The sequence below is a fragment of the Nycticebus coucang genome, chromosome 7 (genome assembly GCF_027406575.1).
Source record: "Nycticebus coucang isolate mNycCou1 chromosome 7, mNycCou1.pri, whole genome shotgun sequence".
Classification (NCBI taxonomy): domain Eukaryota; kingdom Metazoa; phylum Chordata; class Mammalia; order Primates; family Lorisidae; genus Nycticebus; species Nycticebus coucang.
This window is the reverse complement of record NC_069786.1, coordinates 10,040,487-10,050,228: the sequence shown is the minus strand read 5'-3', so window position 1 is coordinate 10,050,228 and position 9,742 is coordinate 10,040,487. Positions and strand designations below refer to the sequence as shown.

Here is a 9,742-nt window from a genome sequence, read left to right as displayed (position 1 = left end):
CAGAGTCACATGAGGATGGGATAGGGAAGGGAAGAAAGAGAGAAGGGGCTCCTGCCCACCAGCTGGTAACAGGAAACCTTGTGTATTATCTACTCGGCAAGGTTAGGCCCAGGGGTCACACATGAGCAAAAATTTAACCACACTGCCTGGCACAGAGTGGTCTTTCAAAAGATGGCTGTGCTTTGACCATGAGTTCTTCCTTGTGGCTAAGCACTGCTCACTTCAGAAGGTCCCCTGGTGGCTGATCAAGCTCCTGACTCCCTCTGGGGTCACTTTTATTTCCTGCTTGTTTTCTCCGTGGCCCAGTAGCTCCTTGAGCTGGGCATGGAATAGCAGGAGCCCTCACCCTGGGGGAGCACAGCCCACCTTTCGCCCAGACACACCTTCGACAGCCCACACTGCATTCAGGGTCCTGGGTGTAGGGCCTACCTCGGCCAATGCCTCTGATAGGAATTTTGGCATAGACTCCGCGGGAGGACTTTTCCCCTTCTAATAAGAAAGGGCTGAAAAGGAGAATTCTATTTTTCTGCTGTCTAGAAAGGCTGCAGTCTTCCTGCAACCTGTGAAGGTGATATCACGGCAGGCCGGGCATGCTGAGAGGGAAAATGGAAAGTCTGTGGGGCCCTGAGGAGCCACCACACTGACTCTGGAACCACCTGTACCTGTGCTTTCCCTGTGGCTTGTCATACAAGTCCTTGTTCTCAAAGCCATTTTCCTTTAAGTCTTCTTTGCTTTCTGTCAAAAGCATCTTGAATTATGTATATAAACAAGTTTTCTTCCAGAGTCATTCTCCTGGTCTTTGTTCCCTGATTGCCATTTCAAGGGAGCCAGTGGAATGGCCTGCTCCTTCCTCCTTGAGAGTTACTCAGTCCCACCCCCACTTGTCCTCTTCCTCCTGTCTGTCACAGCAGCTGGGAGCAGCACAGGAGAACCAGATAGTGTACCAAAGCTTCGCGTGGAATTGTGCCCCGCAACAAAAAGATCATTGTAAAATAAAATCTCCTCCAGAAACTCCCTATTTCCCACAAGAACAAGGCCTAGCTCAAGCTCCTGGTCCAAACCATGCAAGGCAGCCCTGCAAACACCTGCTGAAATCTGTCTCTGGCAGGCTGGGAGCCCAGAGGCCAACAGAGCATCGCTGTGGTGGCGGCTTCCGGGGCCCCGGCTTTGTTGGACTCAGGGTATCATGTGTGCACAGGGAGCCTTGGGCTTCAAGGAAAAACATGCACAGGAACCTTCAGATGAAGGCAGCCCTAAGGTGAATGGTGAAGAGTGAACACTTTTCCAGGTCAACCGTAAAATGCCTGACACCACAAATGTGCTGAAGGACGTATGGTCTTCAGGCCCCCGGGGCTGCTTCCTGTCATTCTGTCTTGGCCTGGCTGTCTTCTCCAGGCCTGTTTGCCCCACTCATGCTCATCCCGCAAGACCCACCCATGTGCCTTCCCTCCCCTGAAGCCTTCCCTCGTCCACCCAAGTCACGTCCATCACTCCCTCTCTTGTGCTGCCCAAAGCCTGAGAGATGAAGGTCCCCTCTCTTGTGAAGGGTACCCCATGCTGTCATTCAGATGATCACCCAGAAAACTATTATTGCACAACTTGAGGACAGCAGCATGTTTCATGCACTTCTAAATGCCCAGGGATTGACGTTAGTGCTGCAGAACAGCTGTCTACTTGACCACCAGAGAGGTTTGAGGGAAAACAGGAAGGAGGGAAGGGAGGCAGGCGGCAGGCCCAGAGACCATGGCTCCAGTAGACTGATCCAGTCCCTGTAGAAATTTGTGACATTTCTGTTCAGATATGAACATGTCAGGACCTCACACTTGGGTGAGAGAAGTGCTACATATTCCTTTCCTAGAGGCCCAGGTGTAGAAAGTGCGGTCAAATTCACAGTTGCTCAGAGACTAGGAAAGGAAGCAAACACAGGTGCCTGGGGCCCTAAGGCTGCACATGGATCCCCGGAACCCCCATCAATCTCCTGGCTCTGGGTGCAGCAGCAGCTGGGCCAAGTTTCCTACTTTGCACACTGAGGAACAAAAAGGCCAGTGCCAAGTATACGCAAGCCACAACGCCAGGGGCTCTGATAGCAAAAAGGCCGGTGCCAAGTACACACACGCCACAATGCCAGGGGCTCTGATAGCTAGCCGTGCAGCCAAGGCAAGTATTTCTCTAATTGCAATGAGCACTTATTCCTATTTAATAAAGCAGGGCTCATGTAAAAAGTCCTCTAGAAGATTTTTTAAAATCTTTTCCCATTTTTCCTCTCCACAATTAGAGAAATGAGCCCTCAGTCTCAGATTTATAATTTTGCCCATCTCACCATTTATTTTCTATAGACTTTTTCAATAAAAGCAAACATCACACATTATATGAAATTTGTATTTATGCTATTTTAATTATTTTTGCATAAGTACTAAAAAATTTTAATATACCCTGTTTCCCCGAAAATAAGACATCCTCCAAAAATCAGACCTACTTACAGGAAAGATAAGACGTCCCCTGAAAATAAGACCTAGTGCATATTTGGGAGCACACCTTAAAATAAGACACTGTCTTATTTTCGGGGAAACGGGGTAATATTATATTTAAACCCAACACAAAATTTTAAATATGATTTAAATATACTTACAAGTAAATATACTCCTTGGATTCCTTCTATTTGATCCTTTATACCTGATGGGATTATCCAGGTAACAGATGATTATCTAGCTGGCTTATAAACAAAGCCACAAATACAATTTTATTTAACTTCTGAAAGAGTTTATCACATTATCTACTAGGGATCTAGAAGTATGGGAATTCCTATCTCTGTTCTTACTTTGCTTTTAGAATTTCTATTTTTCAATACACTTTATAAAGTACACCATCTTTTTATAGTTGGACAGATTTGTTATTTAAAAATAACTATTGAGGATTTATTTGAATTACATTTACTGGTAGGGAAACGTGTTCAAGAATGTTGGGGAACCATTATCTAAACTGGTGATGTATAGCACGGGTATAAGTCACATACATAATTTTAATTTCCTGGCAGCAAAACTAAGAAAAGAAAGTAAAACTATATATCCAATGTATCCCAAATACTATTTAATACGTAAACAGTATACATTTATTAATGGTATATTTTGCATTATTTTAAGCATATATCGTATATACATATTCAGCATTTCACTAATCTTGGCAATTTAGTGAGTATTTTAACACCCACAGCCTGTATCTGTTGGGACTGACCCCTGCATCCCAAGTGCTCAGTAGCCACGTGCACCAAGCACTCACATTCCCAGGCAGCATAGGTCTTAGGACTACACAAATAACTCCCCCTCTAGTTTGTTTGCTCTTGACTGTCCTTGCTGTTGTATTATAGCCCCATTCCCATGTCTGTCTCTGAATCTTTGACTTGGGCTCCACACAGCAAACTTAGTCCCTGGTCTCAATGTTCCTGCCACACCCTATCTCTGCTGCCTGCTGTCCACTGCAGCCTCCAGGAAACACCACAGTCGTGGGCTGTGGCATTTGGGATATTTCAATGGGGTCTAAATACTAAGGAAATAGAGAAATCGGTTAGAGAGGATGCATCTGTGATGTGGAAGTCAAGTTTGCCAGGGGCCACTTCCTCAATTTGCCTCTGCGCTGTCCCCTCTGAAAGTGAATATTGTTTTGTGAATGTTGCCACTGACTGTGCAGTGACTATCACAGAATCTCCTCTTGGGTTTCACAACAAAACAGAGTACTTTTCTCCTAATTTCTAAAACACTGTGAAATTTAATGAGCCCCTGAAGACAAAGAGTTTAGAAAAGTAGGAAAAGGAGAGGGGGGATATTGGGAGTTATTTAAACCGGACAAGAGCCTGAATAAAGTGTGACAGACAGTTGATGTTTGAACATTAGTAGGGTGAATTATATAGAGCAGAGCTTTTCCAGCTTTCCTGATGTGCCAAGGCATTCTGAAGAAAAGACCACGTGACATTCAGGTGAGGCTGCTCAAGCCGAACTCTGTCCCAAAGCTTTGACACTCCTAGGTCCTACCCTCCCACCAAGGACGGAAGGAGTCGGTAGCTTATCACACTGTGACCTGTGTGTGGTTTAGAGGCTCACATTCCTGCTGTGAAGTTGATGTAGAGGACTGGGACTATCTGTATTTCAGATACTGTTAGAGAAAGTGTGCACAATACAATGAGTGAAAAATCAAAATCAAAGCAGGAGAGGATCGGCTCCTGGATTTGAAAATATTACATTGATTTGACAAAGAATGAGAACATGTCTGGAGCATGTCTCCAAAGTCTTTGTACAGTTTAAGCTTCACTAACTTAAGAAAAACAAGTGCTATAAATTTACTCACAAAATCACTTGAAGTTTTAATGATATACATTTTTTTACATATACATGTGTTAATTAAGTTTCCACATTTTGCCTTCACAAAATTAAAAAGGCTTAAAATTTAACAATAACAATGTTTAAGATAAGGACGAGGAAAAAAACCTCGTAAGGAACAAAGATAAATAGATTCAGAAAAGAAATCAGACGATTGCTGCAACGAAGTATTAAGCAATAATAATAATAGTAATGCAAAGAAAGTAACATTCACATTGTCAAATAAGAGTATGTCTATTATAGAATGCTTTGACTGAGGTTCAGTATGGAGTCATCAGTTAACTTCTTATTTTTTTTCCAAAGTCTCAAAAAATAATTTCAAAAAACAGATCATGCCAAATCATATAGACAATAGAAAAAGAAGAAATACTTCAAAATCATTCTACTTAATCTGGATACACCTGATATTAAAATTGGAAAAAATATATTATTATAAAGGGGAAATTACAAACATAATTCACTTATAAATGAGGGTGCAGTATGTTGTTTAGGATACAGGATATTGCATCCTCATTTACATTTATTTTATATTTACTTTAATTCTCTGAATATTGGTCTTAATTATCTGAGTCAGCCTCTCTGAAAACAGTAAAGGCTGAATTTAAAACAGAAAATTTTCTTTTCAATATTCATAAAATTAAGTAAGTGTAAAGGCTTTCTATATGGATTAGCATAAGGCAAGAGCAACCTGGAGATAGCATGGATTTGAGGGTACATGTGATCCCGAGTATAAATGTTGGATATCAGCAGAAATTCCAGATTTTCAAGGTCCAAGACATGGGCTCTTCTCAGTAACAGGGGACTCAGCTAATATCTGGATTATGGCTGAAACAAATAGAAAATTTCACCGAGGCAAATATGATATGAAGAAAGAGGGGGTTGGAAAATAACATGGCAGGGGAGGCAGAGGGACCCAGAGGGCCCAGGACGGGAGGAGAGACCTACTGGGTTGGGGAAGGGGGCAGACTGTGCCATCGCAGAAGCCTCTGTGACTCTGCTGTGCTCCGTGACGCAGGCCTGGGCTATAGCCAAGCGTGGGCGCCCTCAGCACTCAGTTGCTTCACGCAGTTTCACTGTGCACATGATGGATGCTGGGCTCCATTGTCTAAACTGTCAGACTGAGCAATGGCTGAGTTTCAGTTCAGCTCTGTTGCACATATACCCCCAACTCACCTTCCTGGCTGGGTTAGGTTTCTCTTTGTTTATATGTGGTAGCAAATGATGACATCATGCTTATCAACCACCTGGAAAAACAAAGAAATCTACATGGTAAAGAACACTCAGGAGAAACTCTTCGTTGTTGGTTCCCATTCCTATTCTCACATTTCTAAATGAGTGTGGCTGGCTTAGAGATTGCTAGAACACCCCTCTTCTAGAAGAGGTCAGGCAAGGCTAGGCGCTCAAGAGGACAGAGGTTTCCAGTTGAGGCCTGCCGGGGCATCTTGCAGGGTTCCAGGAAAAAAAACCCAAACACAGTGGTTTCATGGTTCTGGTTTGGCGTATAAAGTGTGGGTTCTCTGAAGAACAGTCTCTCCTGGCACCTGATGTTGAATCACTTTTCCACGTCAAGTGTCATTGAACTAAGCTTTCCTTCGTGTTGATCAGGGGAGCAATGTCGAGAGCCTCTGAGCTTTGTCCCCAGGTTACAGGGTCTTCTGAGGGAGATGTGACAATTGTCTTCTGATTCTGTGTCCCCTGTGAGCCTAGGACTTCTGAGAACCCCAAGTGAGGTTTTCGCAGACAAAATCCTTTGAATTTTCCAAAGAAGGAAAAATTAGAATAATGTTTTATCATTTAAAAAATTGTTAAAGAGACAAAAATTTCTATTAAGATGGAGAGTCATATTAGTCGTGGATAATGAATGTCTGAGCTTCCTTGGGAAGAAGATTGAGAGAAGTGAGTCCAGACTTCCAGGGCAGAGCCAAGAGGAGGCAGAAAGGAGGAACACGGGGAGGAAATGTTGTGTTTGTCCTGGAATCTCCAAGGGTGAGCCTTCCTGTTCTTCTAGGAGGTCCCAGGTCCATGTCCTTTTAGTGTGTCACTTGCTAGATACAGTCTCTCTGTGAAAAGAGAGCTGTGAGGAGAGGCCCCCACAGATGGCAACGAGACCTGAGGCACTTCTCAAAAGTCCCCGCTTTGCCCATGTGTGGGCAGTGCAAGTGTCCCACATTTAAAAACATGTTCTAAACATTCAGGGATTCAGTGGACCTGCCACAGTCATGGGAGCAGGTGGCCATGGGAGTAAGGATGGGAGCCAGGCCTTGGGAAGAAGCCGTAGGAGGCCATGTAAGATGTTAAGGAAGGTTTACTGAACTTCTGCTCCCTGAGTCTGTACCTGGGGGTTCAGATTTCTTTCCGAGGACACCTTCCCATGGTAGTTTTGAGCACCACGTGGGATACTTCAGAAGTGAGGCCACAGGGCTGGGCATGGTGGCTCACGCCTAGAATCCCAGCACTTGGGAGACTGAGGCAGGTGGACTACCTGAGATCACAGATAGAAGACAAGCCTAAGCCAGAGTGAGACCTCGTATAAAAATAACCAGGTGTTGTGGCGGGCGCCTATAGTCCCAGCTACTTGGGAGGCTGAGACAAGAGACGTCTGAGGTTGCTGTGAGCTATGATGCCAGAGCACTCTACCAAGGGTGACAAAGTGAGACTCTGTCTCAAAAAAAAAAAAAAGAAAAAGAAATGCAGCCACATACACGTGAACATTGTCCATATTACTGTGGATCATTTGGCCCTGCCTGGTGTTGATCTTATGTATGATCTTTCTGCTTCTACCTTCCTTACATATAACCCAAACTCTTGGTTTCTCAGGAAGAATTCACCAGAGAGGAGGAAAGGAGGAAAAGAACTCGATTTCTATGCTAATAGGGTGATAAATCTTTTCCCTTCTCTCCTGGTCCCTTTTAAAAGCATGTTCCATGGATTCAAGGATTCAGTGCAGCTGCCCCAGTCATGAAGTGTGTGGCCATGGTAATGGAATTGGGAGTGAAGGCCACAGAGTGAACTGTGACGTCAGCAGTGGGGGCGAGGTGAGGGGCAGCAGGTTTCAGGGGCCCCACCCCCAAGGCAAGCAGCCCCCATTTCCTTGTTCTGGTCCTGGTTGCAGCTTTGTTCCTCCTGTCTTCTGCAGGACAGGGTCAGGACTCTGACACCATCACATTTCAGCAAATAATTTCATCCAAAACTGCTTTCTGATGTCCATAGCAGGGAAAAAAAAAAGATCATGAAAGTGCAGTTATAGAAGTCCTAGGAAGATACTACTGATTTCTCTGTGCCATCTTCAGATGCTGAACTTTCACACAGAGACTCATCCTACACTCTGGACTCCACACTCTCAGAAACGTCTTCAGAAGACCCAAAGCCAGCCCCTGCACTAGATCCCATTCTACCTCTACTTTCCACTTTTTCACCCTATCTGATGACCCCATCACCTAACTTATTTGCCTTCACCCCCATCACTAGTTGACTCTCTGCCCCCAGACCCTGCTCCTGGCTTGCATTCCAAGCTCCCAGTGGACCGTTCCCCACCCCAGTCACTTGCCTTTCCTCCTCTCCCACCACATCACACGCACGGAGCAGGTCCTGGTTGCCCACGAGAGGCCACTGTGTCTATGAACACATTCCTTACATGCAAAACAAACCTTATCCAGGATGTTGATCCCTTACCAAATTTATCCAAGACAAAGAATCCCTCTGATCCCCGTGCATGTTATCACACACCTCCAGGACTATCTGCTTCTCCACTCCCAGTACTTCAACGATGGCTCCATCTAAACCAAATTTCATCTTATTGGAGTTTCTTCACGGCTGTCCATTCCAGACAGCACTGAACTGTTCACTTATGTCCCAGCAATTAGAGGCACTGACCCTCAAAGTTTTGCAACTTCAGATATCTCTCCATGGCAAGCTCGTGCCAAGGACTTGTTCCCCTTCACTTTCTCATAATGTAACTCCATGGGAGAGATCTTCTCCCCCACTCTTGTGCAACATCTTTTGTTGGAAAAACTGAAGCCTGCATTGTAAAACATGGTAACCTCTCTCTTTCCAACCCTGATGCTGTGGCACTCTTGGAGCAAAATATTAAGAAACGGGGTGATTTCCTATTATAGAAGGAAAATGAAAACAAAACCACATCTATTCCAGAGCAATATAAGTCAGACTACCCACCAAATCTTTCAGCAAAAATATCAGCTTCCATTGCTGATGAGCATGATTCAGCAGTTCCCTTTCCTCTGGGCACCCACAAAGACAGAGGAGACGAGCTGCACCTGCATCAGCAGCCCCCACAAGCTAAGACCTTGGAGGTAACGCAGGGCCAGTCCCAGACCCAACTGCAATCCCCACGCCCAGTCCCATCACCTGAGCCTCTGTCCCAGACGAGGCTCTCTGGAGTGGGTGTCCATGAACAAAAGAGAGATGCCCAGTGCCTTACGCCATCTGAAATTCACCACCCGGAATTGAATGTGCTCCAGAAACAACAGGAAGTTGAGCAGGGTTTGCCCTCCGCGGTCAAGAAATCTCAGGCAGACTTAAGCCCTCCAGCTCCCCACATTACACTGACCAGCCAGTCCTCCAAGGCTTATGTTCCCAGCTCTATCCTTCCTGGAGATTTTCCTCTCAGCAGTGAGCTTCAGAGGAAACTAGAGCACCACCTTTAAAAGAGGCTCATCCAGAGTGGCGCCTGTGGCTCAACGTAGTAGGGCGCCAGCCCCATATGTCAGAGGTGGCAGGTTCAAACCCAGCCCCAGCCAAAAACTGCAAAAAAAGAGGCTCATCCAACATTGGTGTGGCCTGGCCCACAGGGTCCATGTGTCTGGGTCACTCTTTCATCCCCAGAGGGACCTTCCTGAGACATCTGAGTCCAAGTTTCATTGTGGACTCTCATGGATCTCCTTTTATTAAAGTCAGAGCAGCGAAGATCCAGACAGCTTTGGACTGAGTCACTCCCAAAGCTCCCATGAGAGATGCTCAGAAATGTTTCCATCAGGAAGGATGTGAGGAAGGAACAGGGACATAGCCTGGAGAATGGTGTAAAAGATCATCTATTCACTGACCCAGAGAGGTCTTCAGGTGAGGGTTTGGGGTCTAACACAGTCTTCAGGTGAGGGTTTGGAGTCTGTACGGGAGTAATTCAAGGGTCTCTTTTATCAACTTACATCTGAAAAAAAAAACAGAATATGCCATGATAGGACAAGCTAACATGAAATTTGAGCAAATCCATGAGGGCCAGATTTCTGGAACTATATATATATAACTCATGGATTCCACACAAGGAGAAAGTCCATCTTCTAGAGAACTCTCACAGCCAAATAAAATACAGAAATTTGGCAGCACTGATAGCTGAGGACACCTACCAGAATACCTCC

The 9,742-nt window shown here is 45.1% G+C and overlaps 1 long non-coding RNA gene across 1 annotated transcript; it reads right to left on the bottom strand.

The window, feature by feature from the left end:
- Positions 1–7,237: 7,237 nt before the first annotated feature.
- Positions 7,238–9,504, bottom strand: LOC128590732 (uncharacterized). Its single transcript, XR_008381322.1, has 3 exons — positions 9,431–9,504; positions 8,043–8,146; positions 7,238–7,567 (listed from the first exon to the last, which is right to left on the bottom strand). It is a non-coding gene; the product is annotated as an uncharacterized LOC128590732 (long non-coding RNA).
- Between the last annotated feature and the right edge of the window lie 238 nt (positions 9,505–9,742).